Below are 16,585 nucleotides of genomic sequence, written 5' to 3' on the forward strand. Positions count from 1 at the left end.
GAAAAGGATTTCCACTATTTTCATTGGAAATTATATATAAGTTCAACATGGAAATAGATTCAGTCAGGATCTTTGTGGTTTTCTTTGGAAGTTACCAACCATTAAATAGATTTTTTTCATAAATGTACCAGATTTAATTAAAGGTTTCTCAAACTCAGACTGAAAAGATTTCTAGTTAAAAAAGATAAATGCATATAAGTTTATCTTTGCCTGAAAAGCCAGTGGCTGTGTTATTAGAGTGTTCAGGTAAGATGGGGACATGCAAGGCTTGAATTCACTTTGATTTGTGTACAAGATTTGAGCCACCACCACCCATAGCAGTAGATTTCTTTGACTATGAGGGCATTGACTGTGGCGCTCTAAGAGTCTTTACTAATCTTTGTTCCCTCTTTTCCTTTTGCTTCCTCTCCACTTCCACCTTGCTGTTTGTGTTGATGTGTGTGTGTGTAAGGGAGTGAGTTAGAGAGAGACCATCTTAGAAACAGCTTGGTTGTGACCTAGTACTGACTGGAAAATATCCTTAATCTTAAGCAGAAACTTTGAAAAGGGGGGAAAAAAAAAGATTCTCCTATATGGAAATCTTAAGAGGCTCTTTATATACACTACAATTGCTTTCAAATGACTGACTTCTGTGCAGACATATGTAACGGTTAAATAAAATGGTGTTTTTCAGTTCATTAGCATCTGTGCTCACATGATCCTGTCTACTCTTTTCCACTTATCTTGTCAGTCTTCTCCCCATTTCCTTGTCTTCTTTCTTCTACCTGAAGAAAATCCAAGGCAGTGTTAAGCCTGAAATTAGTCCTGAAGATCTAATGATGTACATTTAAAACTTCACATGTGTTTCCAGATCATTGAGTTTCTCCCTAAATCATACTGTGACAAAACCTTAATGGTGATGATCCAGTTGCTGTGAACACACAGCTTGAGACTTCAAACAACAGTGCCATGTGCAAGCAACATGGAGTACAATCTGTGCAGCTTCTGGGGTACTTATGTAGCAGATTGGGGCTGGATGTGGACTCAGTTGTTCTGCTGAGCAACCAGGACATTGTACCTGATCCCAACAGAAATGGAATATGATTGATTACCTACAGTTACCTATAGATTAGGGTTTCAGGAATGCTCTATTCCCTAAGTGATATGAAGACTCTCAGAAGAGAGTTATATTTGGTACTACCTCTTTCTGATCTTATGTTTTGTTGAGTATTTATATTTTAATCACTGTCAATGCATATAAAAAATATATGCCTGATTTAAATTATTTACATGCTCCTTGATGACCTTATCTGGTCTCCCAAAAGGGAAAATTAGTGTGCATGAATGTCTGAATTAGATACCACAAACAGCACTCAAGATTAAAGGGCATGGGGAGGCTTTTGGAAAGCATATTAGAAATTATGTCTTTGAGATGTGACAGACACACAAAAGACCATATACAAGGTTGTCACTGAAGATTCTCCCTGAGTGTGTATGAAGGCTGTTCAAATCGTGGTCCTATTTTTTTTTTAAAGCTTTCAATGAGCCAGGATTTAGGTCTTCAGAGTCTTTTCCTCCATAACCGCTCTACAACTGTCAACAAACTCGGCAATGTCAGAAGGGTTTTCTCAAATATTCTGCAATCCAGACTTTGAGCCATGGGGCACCTTTACATCAAAGACTAGTAAGATAATACAACGCAGATCTGCTCCTTTGAATAAAGCATTTGAAAATGACTACAGCTACGTGAGCAAGTAACAAGAACCAACAGGAACAGAACTGTAGAACAAAACAGTTTATTCTGAAGTCCACATTTTGGGGAATTTTTTTAACTTTGGATTAGTTCTACTCCAGGGCCATTGTCTCCATGATTAGGTGGTGCTGAAGTGTCTAAGTTGTGTTCCTGGAGCATATCTTCACTTCAGTTTCATCCATAGTTCAGGTGATATTCTCAGAGACCACTCCACAATTCAAAGCAAAGCACGGTTAGGTGGAGGTGATTAGGAGGTATTGGTCTGAGTGCCTCTCTGACATCAGCTAAAGCACTAATGTGTGGGAGGTCATCTCTGTGCCCAGCTTTAAGACATGTTAATGGACTTCAGCAGCTCATTATTTCAGAACTGGGAAGTGAGGTTGTGCCGTTTGTTTAACAAACACTGAAATAAGTTATATCTATGCTTACCTGTTAGGTTAAGCAATATCTAAGTAACTTGATGAACTGTGGGAAGGTAGATTGAAAGAAATCTTTTCAAGGTCACGTGCTGTAGTTATGGCTTCATTAAAAGTGCTTGGATAGTCAAGAGTGGTAGCCAGCTAACTGTGGGGTGACAGACAGCAATGGTCTGACAATGTATGGCATTAACATATCAATGATCAAACAGTGAAGTACACAAACATACCAAATTCAAACAACTGAGAAATAGTAGGTGTCAGAATGCAATTAGCCAGACTGAAATTTGGCCAGGGCACCAGGGCTAATATTGTTGCTTTGTTTAACGACACTTTTCTCCTGTGAAATTCATTGAAGCTACTGTAATGTTATTCATGTTATTTGGAAACATAACATTAAGTTCAACATTCCCGAGCATCATTTCCATTTAATGACAATTCTGCAACAATCAGACAGGCTGTAGGAGTTCGGTCAGACAAAGCTCTTGCTTGAAATGCGATCCCCTACACAATACAATTAATGATGTATGTCTCTTGCCTCAAATCTATCAACAGGACTACAAGAATAAAACGAATCTGCAATTAAAATTTTGTGTTAGGAGAAACACTACTGAAAAACAAAACCAACAAACTTATTATTTTTAAATAATGTTTTTATTTTCTGTTGGCTTCAGTGAAATTATTGTTGTCTTTCAGTATGCCTGTCATTTTTAATGTCTTAAGAAATGGGTTTGTCTGCACTCCTTCTTAAAACAAGTTTTAATTACATCCATCAGCCTAAAAAATAAACACTTTCCATTTTACAACTGTGAAACAACTGTGGGGAAAAAATATAATAACTCATTATCTTGATGTGCATATTCAAGGCTCCCTCCATTCCTCCATTCCCTTCCACCCATTTGTACTGCAGCTGCAGCTGGTCCTTTCTGACCTTGCTCTGTTTTGTGTTCAGAGATTCACTGGGAAAGTGCATGGATATGAACGGTTAAGGCATTCATCTGTGTTCATTCCTTGATTTTTAGCCATTGCTCTAAGAAATATTTAAACATTATATGTATTTTATCCTATAGCTGTTTGATGTAAAACATAGAGCACTAAGTGCTTGATTAGATACCATTTTAATTACAGGGCTTTCTAACATGAAAGTTATTAGATTAATAAAGGTAGGCTGTATATGTCTTTTAATGTCATTAGAGTTTCAGAAACATTTAGGACCAGCTGATACGTAGTACAATAGAAACTTTTACTTCAGGTAAGCTTTGTCACTTTACCCCAGATCAACATCTGGTTCTTCCTGAAGTTTAAAATCTGTATAGTATATAAATATCTAGTTAAGACATATTCATTTTTAAGAAATACAATAAACAACTGATCCTATTTGAGTTCAGGTCATGTGAAAGCTAAATTGCAGCCTTTAATTAAAATATTTTGTAATAAAGACATGTGGCACTGCTGAAAGGTTGTTTGAAAAAAATATCCATAAGACTTTGCTTACTGACCATTGCAATATATTACGTTCAGCAATTCAGAGGGGAACTAGTTACATCAGCTCCTCTGAGCAATGTGCTCTAGCTCTGAGACGGAAAGAATAGAGTTTCTAGCAGTTCTTTCAAACTTTTAATGTAGATGTGAGAACCCCCCTGGAAATTTTACCTGTATAGAAATCGCATAGACTTGCTCATGGGGCAGCTTTTCGTATATGCTTTTGTTTGATGCCAGAGGAATACGCTGTGGGCTCCGTCAAGTCCATGGATGACGCGTTGATGTCCATTGAGCCCAAGGTTATGAGGGCAGCTCACGCTTCATTCAGCTCTTGGCCTCTCTGGGAAGCCTGTCATCAAAGTTGTTAGTTTTGCCAGTGCAGGCTTTGTCCTGAAAAAAATTATGCAGTTGTTTACCCTTCCACACATGAGTTGTCTTATTGGCTTCAAGTACAAATATGAGCAGGACAAGTGCTTTTGAAAGCATTTTCTTCCTTTTCTTGCCCTCTACAGCCTCCCTGCTTCAGTAGGAAATATAAAATCAGTACAAAATCTGTCTTTAACATGGAACAGTATCTTATTTGGAGTGTAAATTAATTACAGGGGCTTCATTATATTTTCTTTCTAAGGTTTTATTATACCATAAGATAATTCTCAAACCAGGATTACAGTGGTTCAAAACATTCTCATGATCTGAACCAGCTGCCCGCAGAACATTCTCTGATGTTCTGATGTAGAACTACTCTGATGTAGAACCTTTGATGAGGTTTTACTCTGGAATTTGCTCAAGATGAGCTGACTGGTTATCAGATACTGTGGGCATCAACTTTTAGATTTCTCGTTTTGACAGTTGCTTTATTTTCATGCTGGCTTCTAAAACCTTGAAATATCTGTTGAGTCTGAGACAACTAATGTTCTTTTTGTTTTGGTTTGGTTTTGTTTGTATGAATAACTGTTCAGTATATTTCAAACATTGTCAGTATATACCTTCTGGTGTCTGGCTGAGACACTGAAAATACTTAGAGAATATGACATTGTATTTTATTTTATTTTCATTTTCCAGTGCATGACTATGAAGCACTATTTAGTAGATGCTCCCTTACTCATATTAATCATGAAATTGCAGTATTCTGAACTTCTTACCTTAGCATCAGGCTGAATTATTTTGCTTTTGAGATTAAAACTGCTTTCAGATTTGTAAATGTCCTTTACTACCAGCAGTTCCATTTTCTTTTAAAGACATTTGGGTGGAAGAGTGTGTTTACTGAAGACTCTTGTTTCCCATTTATCAGGCCAGTGCCCTACACAAAGAGTGAAAAGTTTCATTATTTCTTCTGAACTTTCTATTTAAGTCAAGGGAAATGCATTTTCTGCTATTTACTGACAAGGAATAGTACACATTTGAGTTAAATATAGAGCTAAACATAGTTACCTATAACTATGGTAAAGTGATTAGACTAAACAAGTTGGCCAGATTCTCTATAAAATCCATGCAGAAAAACGGGATTTATCACATATTGTAGAACTGTGTCATAAAATGTATCTGCCCTTGAAGACGTCTGTCTTTCTGTTGACTCTAGAGGGAGGCATGAACAACTAGCTTCCTAGACTTTATGCAGCAATACTTGGGTGAGATGAAGACTAACAAAATTGTTTATGACATCCTTTCAGTTGAGAACCTAAACTTACTGATTCATTCTGTTGTTATTGTTGCTGCTAACAATATCCTAGACTTTTGAAGCATGCTCAGCTTGCTTCTGGTTTTTGAATGAATAAAAATCTAATAAATAGTCATTCTTAGGTGGTGCTCCCTTCTAAAGAACAGTGTGAGCTGTGATCTTAAAATATCTCAGATGTATTCAGGCAGGCTTTCCCTAAGTAATGACTACAAAAAGCATAGTGGTATCCTCAGTGGAAAAAAGCCAGAGGAGAATATGGAACAGAAGACCAAATTTTTCAGAACTGTTTATTTGAATGTTGCAATGAATTTTTAGGTTAATTCATTCACCCATCTTGGTGTCATCTTGACTGTTCATTTTCCATGGACATCCATGCAGTTCCATTTTGCTAGCATGAATGCCTGCTGAGAATGAATTACATTTGTAAGGAGCTGCCATCATCACTTCCATTCACTTGCCTACATATTGCCTTTCCCACATGACATCACATCATATTCTTTGCTTTCCAAATTCTGAATAACATAAGACATTTTTGTTGTTTTGATGGAGCTATGACAGTTGTCTGAGTATGTGGAACTAAAGCCACTGAAGTTGTTATGATGTTTTATTATTTTAGAAAACTGTCAAACCTTTGATAATCACTTTCTTACATTACCAAAATATGTCTGGATTCTGTTATGTTCCTCTACACCTCTAATTTCTCTGTATTTTTAAATTATTTTGATTTTTCAACATTTCTTTCACACTATTCACTATCCTAAGAAGTCTTCCTTATATCATTTAAATAAAATCTTTTAGTGTCTGCCCCCCCCCTCCCCCCCCACCAAGTGTGTGCTTTTCTATGCCAATGCAATTGTAGAAGTCAATTTGGCAGTTATATTCTCTTGGAAGGAAATTCTATTATTATTAACTTAACTGTCTCTAGCAAACGTTCATTTATACATAATTTACCTCTCTGTCATTACAATGTTTTTATATTTCCACAAAAAACCCCAAACCACAGTTTCATGTTACCCAGGCTGCAGTAAATGCAATCAGACACACAGACAATTGTAATGAAACTGTTGGCTCATTTCTCGATTCATAATTGTGTTAACCTCTAGTGAACCATCCTGTAAGCCCATAATCCCTTCAACACAGAGCAGAAGACATTTGAAGGGGACTAAGATGCAGATAACAAGCTGCTTTGTAAGAGGAGAAACAAAAGCTGAACTACAGATAGAAAACTTTTATAACAGAAAACCTGGATATTCAGAGATAAAAACAGAGGCAAAGAATTGTTTGTTGCGAAAGCAGGACAACACAGGACATGTAGCAAGGGGTATGCACTAGGGATGGTGCTGCAAGGTCACTTCATGGCTAGGGATATTAAACACCACCACCCTTTATATCAATTTAAAAGACTCACAGTACTTGTTACCTCTACCTGCTTTACTTTCACCCTTCACCTCAGAGATTTTGTTCTCCCCATGTACCAAACCCTGAGCTGGTGTGGCCACATTTGACTCCAGTGGGAGAAACCCTAGGAGGAGGGGTGTGAAGCTACAGAGATACTCTCTCACCTCTTGTCTTCTTGATCTAGATTGTTCCTCGAGGTCAACTTGGACTATGAGATTTGTCTGTTTGGTCTGTAAATTGGGAGATTAGCTGTTGTGAAGACTTTAATGCACTTTTCATTCGGCAGCCGTGCCAGCAGGATCTTTCTTCTAAATTAAAGCAAGCAAGTGCTGTTGGAAAACTACCCACACAAGCCTTCTGCAAAACAGCTTTGTGTAGGGCTTGTTTGTGGAATCACAGAATCACAGAACGCTTTGGGTGGGAAGGGACCTTTAGACGTCACCCAGCCCAACCCCCTGCAGTGAGCAGGGACAGCTTTAACCAGACCAGGGTGCTCAGAGCCCCGTCCAACCTGGCCTGGGATGTTTCCAGGGATGGGGCCTCCACCACCTCTCTGGGCAACCTGTGCCACTGCTTGACCACCCTCACTGTAAAAAATGTCTTCCTTATGTCTAGCCTAAATCTCTTCTTCTTCAGTTTAAATACATTACTCCTTGTTCTGTCACAACAGGCCTTGCTAAAAAGATTGCCCCCATCCTTCCTATAGGCCCCCTTTAAGTACAGAACTTACTGTGAGTAAGTTCAGGATGCTGTTGCATTCCTCAGAGCCTGTCAGTAGGAAACCCACTGGTTACACAGTGACCACAGAAAGAGGTACAGCTTGCAAAGAAAACCACAGTGGTGTCATTTGTTGGGTGACTAGGGCTGTTAGTAGCCTGTACAGATTCCTGTGCTGGAAAGCAAAATTTGCGAGGAAGCTAATTATCCCCGAAGGACATCCATAGTTCATTCTTTTGCCAGCAGAGAAAGGTGTAAGGAAGGAGCTGTGTGTGACTGTCACTCCAGTTCCTGCCCTGCTTTAGGGGCAGTGCTCCAAAAGTCGGGATGCAAAATTCAGTTTTATTCATTTTCAGTTTAATTGCTGGGATCTTCATTGTCCTCTCTGTGAAACTTCCTCTTCCACACCGTGCACAGCGAGGTATCAACCTGCTCTTAATGCAGAAAGGGGAGAGGCATAAACATACCACACCAGGCAGTAGTAATTGGGGCACAGTTTTGCCTCTCCACCATTCATGCCTGAAGCAATCTGACCTTCCATCTCTCAAGATTTATCCTCTCATTTTCTCCACAGGGGCACATATAAGTGAAAGAGAATGGCATGCAATGGGAAGGTATCTTTTTATATACATGCTGCTATTTTTACATCAGCAAAATCAAGGTTTCAGCCTAACTCATATATTATTTACTACCATTCCAGTTCAGGAAACTATTTAAGCATATGCTTAATTAGAGTGGAACTAATACATGTTCTTCATGTTAATCTGCACTTGAGCGAAGATGCTGTCCTGAAAGTGAGACAGTAATGAGCAACTTTGTAGAAATGAAAATCTCTTGGCAAAGTAGCAGATTAATATAGGAGGCCACATTTACTGAGTGCATTGTTTATATAAAAATGTGAAATCCTGGTAGCAAGGATAGTTTCCTGTGTGTTTTTACAGTAGTAGCTCAAATTACTTGAAAGAAAAAACTTTGACAGAATTTAATTACAGCTCATCATGGTGTCACAAATAATAAGAGCATGACCTAGCATTTAAAGAAAAGAAGATTAATCAGTTTAATCATCTTTGGGTTTTGAAGATTTGCTTGTATTCTTGTCTTAACAACTCACTTTTTTTTTTTTCCCCGATGTATTAGGAAGTTAGAAAGATTTGTTTTTTATCTAGATCTAACAACTTGACTAAGAATAGCAGCATGCTAGCTTCACATGCTGTGACTTTAAGCTGTGCAGTCATGACAAGCAAAAAAAAAAAAAAAGCCCAAAAAACCCTTACACAAACAACCCAATCTGACAAACAAAATTAAAAGGAAAATATCTCTGTGCTATATCCATTCTAGGAACTTCCAATCTCTCATCCATAGTGTCCAAATTTTACACTGTAAAGTCTGTGTATAATGGCAGTTTCTAAATCTCTGAGTAAATTGTTTGATATAGCATAGTTAATTCAAGAAGGTCCAGAAAATTAGCTATGACAAAATGATATTAAAGCACATTACTACACTGGAAATTCAAGATGTTAAATGACTATAAAATGTCAGAACTCAGGTTTTGGTGTTACAGTCATTAGCAGTATTAATCACACAGTTTTACTGATCAGAAACCCAGACCCAGTCTGGGAGTCAGGGTATGATATGTTGTTTATTTGAAACTAATCGGTATTGGAGTTGATACAGTTTAAAATCTTCATCCACCTTGTCCTGATGGGTGTTATTTCAAAAAGAAAAAAGGATGGGCATCCCTTCTGTCATTGCTGCATTTATTTCCTCTGTTGCGCAGGGAATGTTCATTTCCTCTGTTTCCATCTATGTCATTTTTACCACCTACTACAATCCAAAAAGGTTAATAAGGAGAAAAATTATATGTCTTGTCAATTTTTTTAAATTGTCTGGTACAAGCACTGACACAAATGCATGGGGTTTTGTGTGTGCTTGTGTGTCCGGATGTTTTAACATTGTAATCTAAAACCAACAGCATGCTCAGTGTAGGAGATTCATCAGCACCACAGGCCGCCCTTTGGGTATTCCTGTCATTCATAGTTGGTCATTGAAATTTTGAATTTGCTTTACATCTCCTCTGAGGTGGTGGGGAAGACAGTGTCTTTACATTTAATTATGTCTGGCTTTACCAAAACCATGGGACAGTTCTTCCGTTCTTTTCCTGGTTGTGACTCATACAATCTCTTAGAATCATAGAATCATACAATCATTTAGGTTGGAAAAGACCTTTAAGATCATCAAGTCCAACCATTAACCTAACACTACCAAGAAGTAAAATTTGCCTTTGTTTCTAAGACTCCATTCATTTCTACAGTTCTTGATTTCTTGGGTTTTGAAATCTAAGGAATGCATGAGATAGATATGTTTTGTTGGTTTTTTTCCTCCCTCTGAAATCTGAGTGATATTACCCCAGATGTGCTTAGTCCTAGCCCACTGAAACTACAGACCAAACCTAGTCACCTTCCTATCATTGTGGCAAACCTTCCTAGGGATTTCTTCAAACTCCACACAAGCTATTGCCATAAAGTCCTGGTCTATTTTCCACTGAAGTCAAACACAAGAGGTACACTGACTATTGGCAATCAGGCTGGGAGGTATGGCCAGATTCTCAGAATTATCTGGGCATTTTCACTGAATGAAATCTGAACTGATGCAGGAATGTGGGCTTCAGGTGGCATTCCTGATGTCTTTTGCTCTCTTTCTTAACATACTGTATGAACAAAATTGTGTGGATTTTCTCTATTTAATAAAAAAATAGGGTTTTTTTAAAATAATTTTTTAATAGGTTATTTGTTATAGGTCGGGAAGGGACTACAGGTGGTTGTGTGTTTGGTGGAGTCAGAAGAGAAGGTGGAAGAGCAGGAGGCTGGAAGAGGGGGTAGAGATGATCTATGCATTCATTGGAGTGAAATATGCGTTGAGCATTCATCAGATCTAGTGGCATCTGATTTGGTTTGGGCTACAGACCTGTGTAGCTACATTCCCAGTTCACCCCACTGAAGAAATGTTGGTTATGGAGAAGTCGTATTCCCTTTTAATCCTGTTTTCTTTCCCATCTGAAGTGAATGAGATGTTTTCACTGATGATTGATTGCCGGTGACTACAAGATGACTGGTGGTGCCAATTAACCTTTTCAGGATTATAATGTTCCCAAAACCAGGAGGGGGTTAGAACTTGAGAATAGTTTGATTTCATTTTGAGGATCTGCAGTTGTGAGAATCAGTCAGAAAAAAGAGGAATGGGAGAGTTACAGAGATCATCCATGGGTCAGCAATGCTTTGTGATCAGTGAGACTGAAGCCTGAAAGTCCTTTGGGAAACATCAGGCAGGACTTCAGACACGGTGGTGGCTGCAAAGGAAATCTTTCTGGAACCCCTGAACAGTTGCTGTATAAGATTTTAAAAGTATTTAATGTTCCCATACATCTGCATTTTGAGACAAAGGGTATTTCACTGCTACGTCTGATGTCTTTGCTCTTGCTAGGGTTTTGTACCTCATTTGATAAACACTTGAGCCTGTGAGGAGGAAGAAGTGGAAGGTGGGGAGGGCCCATAGATCTCCGTTCATTAATTACTGGTTTTCCTTGCTGAAAGCATATGCTTCAGTCCTTTACATTTTACTGGCAGGGAACCAGTACCAAAGAACTGCACGTAAGGATAATTCCTAGATGAAAAATGCCCATCTAACTTACAAAAAATCCAGGGAAGTCAGTGTATTTTTTCCTTCAGACTTTGTGGAATCTGGAGTATGAAGCCATGGCTAGATGGGACAATGGTGAAAGTGCCCTTGGACTCTCTTCTGAAAAACTTTCCTGACATTTTTAGTAACAGGGGTGAAAAATTTAGAGGTAATAGAACTGAATTTTGGTCCATGCCAACGCTCTGTCTATCTGAAGTGCAATTAGTTCTTCAGAACATGCTAGAGAAACACACGCTGTTTGTACCACTCTTCTGTGGACAGAAAGAGTGCTTCATTCTCCAGGGCTGTCAACATAGCACCATTTATATCATTTAAATTTAACACACACACACACACACAAAATACTGCTTTTACTAATTTTGGAACCATAGCACATAAAAATAATTTTATATTTGTCCTGATTGCCTGACATTTTCAATATGGAATGTCCGTAAAAGAGAAATTGCTTTTTATGGAGCACAGGTAAAAAGGTCACAAAGGAAAGAGAAGATAATTAATAAAAAAAATTCATTAAAAACTATAGAATAGTTCTGATAGGAATTTTTTTATTCCCCCTGTGCACTTAAGTTAAAGGCTTACTGTTGTGCCAAACTTACACAGTAGTATAGAAATCTTCTTTATTTTTTTAATTAGCAAGTTCCTTAACCTTGTGACTAGAAAGTCTGTTGTTCTTTGGAAGCATGCTTCATTAAAGCAAAATAAGGTTGGAATGGCTATTTTCCTTCAACAAGTAAAAACAGAAAGAAGCAGCAGAAAGGTTCATAGTATTGAATTTCTGGCAGAAAATAGTTGTGTTAAAAACCTCTGATACTTAGAGAGAAAATTAACACAACACAGTAATTAAAAAAATACCCCATGATACCTAAAATTAAGTAGTAAGCTATTACTAAGAAACTCCGTAATGCCATTACCAGTTAAAATGTATTAAGCCTCCTACTTCTTCAGTGTATGGTTTTATTTGTCTAGATAGTGATTAAAAATAAACAGATAATTTAGGACATCTCCATTTTTCTATATTGATGAGAGTGTCAAGAGTGCCTACACCATATCTAGTTTTCCCGTTTGTGATTCTCAGTGAAATTCTATATAAGATCTGAACAAAGTCAGTAATGTTCTGCCTTTACTTGGCTCTATATATGTGGTTTTATCTTTATGAATAATGTATCTAAATTAAAGGATTTTGTAATATTTTTATTCTGAACAATCACAGGAAAGACAGAGAATGCTGAGGTGACTTTGAATGATAGAAATGTGGGTATCTAAAACTGAAAAATGGGATTATGACATTAAGTTTAGTTCATTATTTATATCAGAAAAAGACTGATAGTTATAGAAGATCTGCAGTCTGAACATAAGCTTCCCAAAATTTAGAATTGGGACTTCAGATTTAAGCATTTCTCTAGTAGACTGTCTGAATTCAGTACTTGGGCAGCTTATAAAAATGCTTGAAATGAGATGTTTTAGAACTAACTGATAATATGAATGGTAACAAATCATCAGGAACAGATGGTATTCACCCAAGAGTTCTAAAAGAATTCAAGTATAAAATTGCTGAACTATTAACTGTGTTTAAAATGGAATCAGCGCCAGTGAAATGGAAGATGGCAAGTTTAGAACAGTCCAGGGATCTATGGCCCAGTAAATCTGAGTTTTGCTGAGCAAATTGATAGCTGCTGTAAGAAAGAACAGAAATAACAGGTACATGAATAAATATGTTTTTACAGGCAGAAGTCATCATGGTTTTCACAGAGGTTACTCACACCTAACAAATCTTTTAGAGTTCTTCGATTAAGTCATCAAACATACAGGGAACAGGGTTCCAGTTATATTTTTCTTAAATTTCTGAAGAGATTTATGTGGATAACAAAACTAAAATTGAAGGAAGACATGTCACATGTTAATAACTGTCAAAAGGGAGGAATAAATGGTCAACAATGAACAGAGATTATCGTTGTAATTCCGTGTAGATATAGATACTCCTGTTGTAAATATATCCATTAGTAACTGGACAATAAAATGAAATATTTTCAATGATAGTTAACTATATTGGGTAGTAAAAATGACAGCTGACCATGATGAGGTTTAAGAGTAATTCTTAATATATTTAAAGCCTAGATTGTAAGACGAAATTCAGTGCTGGAATTGGAAAGTAGTAAAGGGACAGCCATGACAACAAATACATGCCAAAGGTCTGTAGACAAGCTATCACCACTGAAAAAAGTCATCTTAAAATTACTGTTGACTGATTTCTGTCAGCTCAATGCTCTGTAGGAGCCAAAAAGCAAACTGAAATATTACCAAGGGAATAAAGAACAGAGGAGAAAAAAGCAAATGCTACATGTCATTAAACATTGCTTAAATACTGTGAGAAGTGGTAACGGCCTCTTCTTCATTCTGCTCTAAAGTGATACAGTAGAATTTGAAAATATAAAAGTAGGTAGGTAAAGATATAATGTGGCTACATCAAATAAATTTTGAAGTTTCAGTCAGGAAACTGTGAGAATTTTGACATGGGGAGAAAATGTCATGGAAAATGTGAATAAATAGAGTATTAATTGTTCCAAAAAAAGAATTGAGAAGAATTAAATTGCAATCTGATTAATCTAAATTACAATCTGATTAATCAGGTTTATGGTAAACAAATGAAAATGCTTTCCTACACAGTGCCTTACTAAATGATGGAACTCATTGCTGCAGGAATTGTAAATGTAAAAGTTCTTTTGATGGATTAAAAAAAGTAATTCAACCAGCCATCTGAGGAGTATTAAAGAAAAACATGACATTTCTAGCTCAGGAGCCTTAGATTCCCAGAAGCTGTAAGGATATTCTTAAAGGTCTCTTCCAACCTAACCGATTCTATGATTCTACAATATAGCAGAAATATTCTCTATGCTTGGTCTATTTTCATGTCCTGTCCCTAAGCAAGTTGCTGCTGTTGATGATAGCATGGGGGACAAGACAAAACTGTGCACTGATTTATTTAGTGTCACTGCTTTTCTGCTGTAACGTGTATAAAAAATGAACCGTAACAACTAACTTGGATAGGGCAAACACACAGAGGTCTCATGAAAACATTCATTTACATAAACACTTACATTTACATACACCCACATGTTATACATTAATGTGTACAGCAGTATTAACATAGTGTTAATATAGAGTAACCACTGTACTTATACTGTGATCATATGATTATTATAAAATCATTGATATTATGTGATAATTACTGCTGGTTGGTACTTGGTTTCCACTCTTCATTTTTTCTTCTTTGTTTCTTTTTCTGAGGTACTCTATTTTCCAAGCAAATGTGAGCTTGAAGCAGAAATCACTGGATAAAGATGTTCAGTCTGCACTACAAAGCAGTCCAGAACAGTGGTCCCAAGAGTCCTTTCTTTTCAAAAGTATATGCATCTTTTAATATTCTTTCATTTATTCTTTAAGTGCAAGTTGATTCTCAATAGTAGTCACATTTAGTAGAACAGTTTCTGGAAAGGAAAATCAAAGAATTATCAAAGCTAATTCAATTCAAACTCAAGATTTCCAGAAACTTTTCTTACATGTGTTTGTAAGAAACACAAACACATGTTTTCTTACATGTGTTCTCTAATTTAATGTACATATTAAACATGCACATAAGACAGAGTCACAAGAGAATCAGGAATGGTGTCAGAGTCCAGGAATCCTGACTTCTACTCATCAGATCAAAACACTGGATAATGTTGTCTCCCTTGCGCATGATTATATGTTTTGTGTCATTTCACAGCAGAAAATAACAAGTAGTAAGGGGTGGAGATGTTCACTGATGCATCAGAGGAGGCAAGCTCCAAAGCCTATGGCTGACATTGCCTTTCAAAACAATTTTGGCTGTGAGTGTTTGCAAACAGATGTCAAGCTGGGGAAAAAAACCTGATCAGCAGTGCCACTAATTTGATGTCCTCAATGCTTCACTAGCTGGATGATTTCCCATTCTGGACTACTGGCCCATTAAACCTGCCTTTTATTGCATACTCATAAACCTGAATGAAGGCAAAAGATCTACGTGACCCCATTTGTCTAAGATAGTGAGGGACAAATTGGAATCTAAGGGCTAATATAGGGAAACATAAAAAGTGTTTGTTTTCTGTAGCACAGAGCTGAGATGTTTATAGCAATGTTGGGAAAACACTAGGTGCATAGACAGAGTTATTATCCCAATTATCTGGCATGCCAGGAAGGAAAAATCAAGCATACTTCCTGTGCTCTCAGATTTACATTTACCTTTCTGCCAAGAAGAGGAGCCTTGACAAGATTGTCTTCCAAGCTGGATGTTTAGTGATGGGGCATTCTTAAAAGATTAAGCTTGTGTTGACTTTGAGTCAAAACCCTTGATTTCACTTACATTTCAAGTGGTGATCCGAACTTTCGGACGCAACTTTATTGAATTGAAAACCTTTCAAGTTCAGGCTTACACTCCCCTTAATTTGAAGTACTTGGCCATCATGCACAGCTAGAAATAAGTAAAGAACAATGTCTTTCTATGCTTTGTCTTTCCTTTTAAGAAAATGCATAGTCTTTATTTTTAATATTGCTACTTTCTAGAGGTCCCTCTTTCTCCAAAGAAAGGAGAATGGCCATGTAGGGCTTTCCTCTAGCTTCAGTATAATTAAAGATGGAGCCTCAGCAAGTTAGAAGTCATTCGAGTTGTTTGCTACACTGCTGCTCCTTCAGTCCTGAAGAATAATGAATAAAATCAGCAGAACTGAGTCTTCGGTATCATAATGCATAATGGGCTGTATGTAGTTACGAAATTAAAAGATGCAAATGTTTTATTGCCTTTGAGCTGCACCCTTGATGTATTAGAGACAATTGGCAATTGCCACTTTGTTCTCATTTCCCAAAGCTGCAAACACCACCGCTGCATTTGGTTGTTCAGGAAGAGTCGGTATGATTTGAGTCATTATCCTGGTGTGAAATGCTGCATTTTTAAAAGCAGGCTACTTTTGCTGAATAAGTGTGAATATTTCAGGCAAAGTTGAGATGCTCATTCTACTCTGACTACCGATTCCTTTATGCAGTGTCTTTTCCTAATATTTACCATTCTGTAAACTTTTTATCAGATTAATTCCAGATATATTTTGCAGCGTCTATTTGCTTATTCAAATCCAATATTAGTTTCTGAAGTCGCTAGTCATACTAAATAATTGCAGGTATTCACAAGATTTACTGTCATGTGCTATAATGTGCTATAATGTACTATATCTCACTATTTTTTACTTTAACCTCGAAATAAAGGCTGGAAATCTGTATCAAGATTGATGACTTGGGCCTAAAAATTAAGTCTAATCTAGTAGCCTTGCATTTTAATGAGCTGTGAATTTAATACTGTTTCTGAGGCTGTGTAGTCTGAGATCAGAGTCTGTCTTTCATGAAGTGTTTTTTGGTATCTATAGCAGAATGGTCTTCTGGTCAATATAAATATAAATGAGG

The 16,585-nt window shown here is 37.1% G+C and overlaps 1 protein-coding gene across 1 annotated transcript in view; it reads left to right on the forward strand.

Annotated features, from left to right (window-relative positions):
• Positions 1–16,585, forward strand: part of RIT2 (Ras like without CAAX 2) — a 184,260-nt gene that overhangs the window by 100,985 nt on the left and 66,690 nt on the right. The gene's annotated exons all lie outside the window — the stretch shown is intronic.

This window comes from Pelecanus crispus, chromosome Z (assembly GCF_030463565.1).
Source record: "Pelecanus crispus isolate bPelCri1 chromosome Z, bPelCri1.pri, whole genome shotgun sequence".
NCBI classification, from domain to species: domain Eukaryota; kingdom Metazoa; phylum Chordata; class Aves; order Pelecaniformes; family Pelecanidae; genus Pelecanus; species Pelecanus crispus.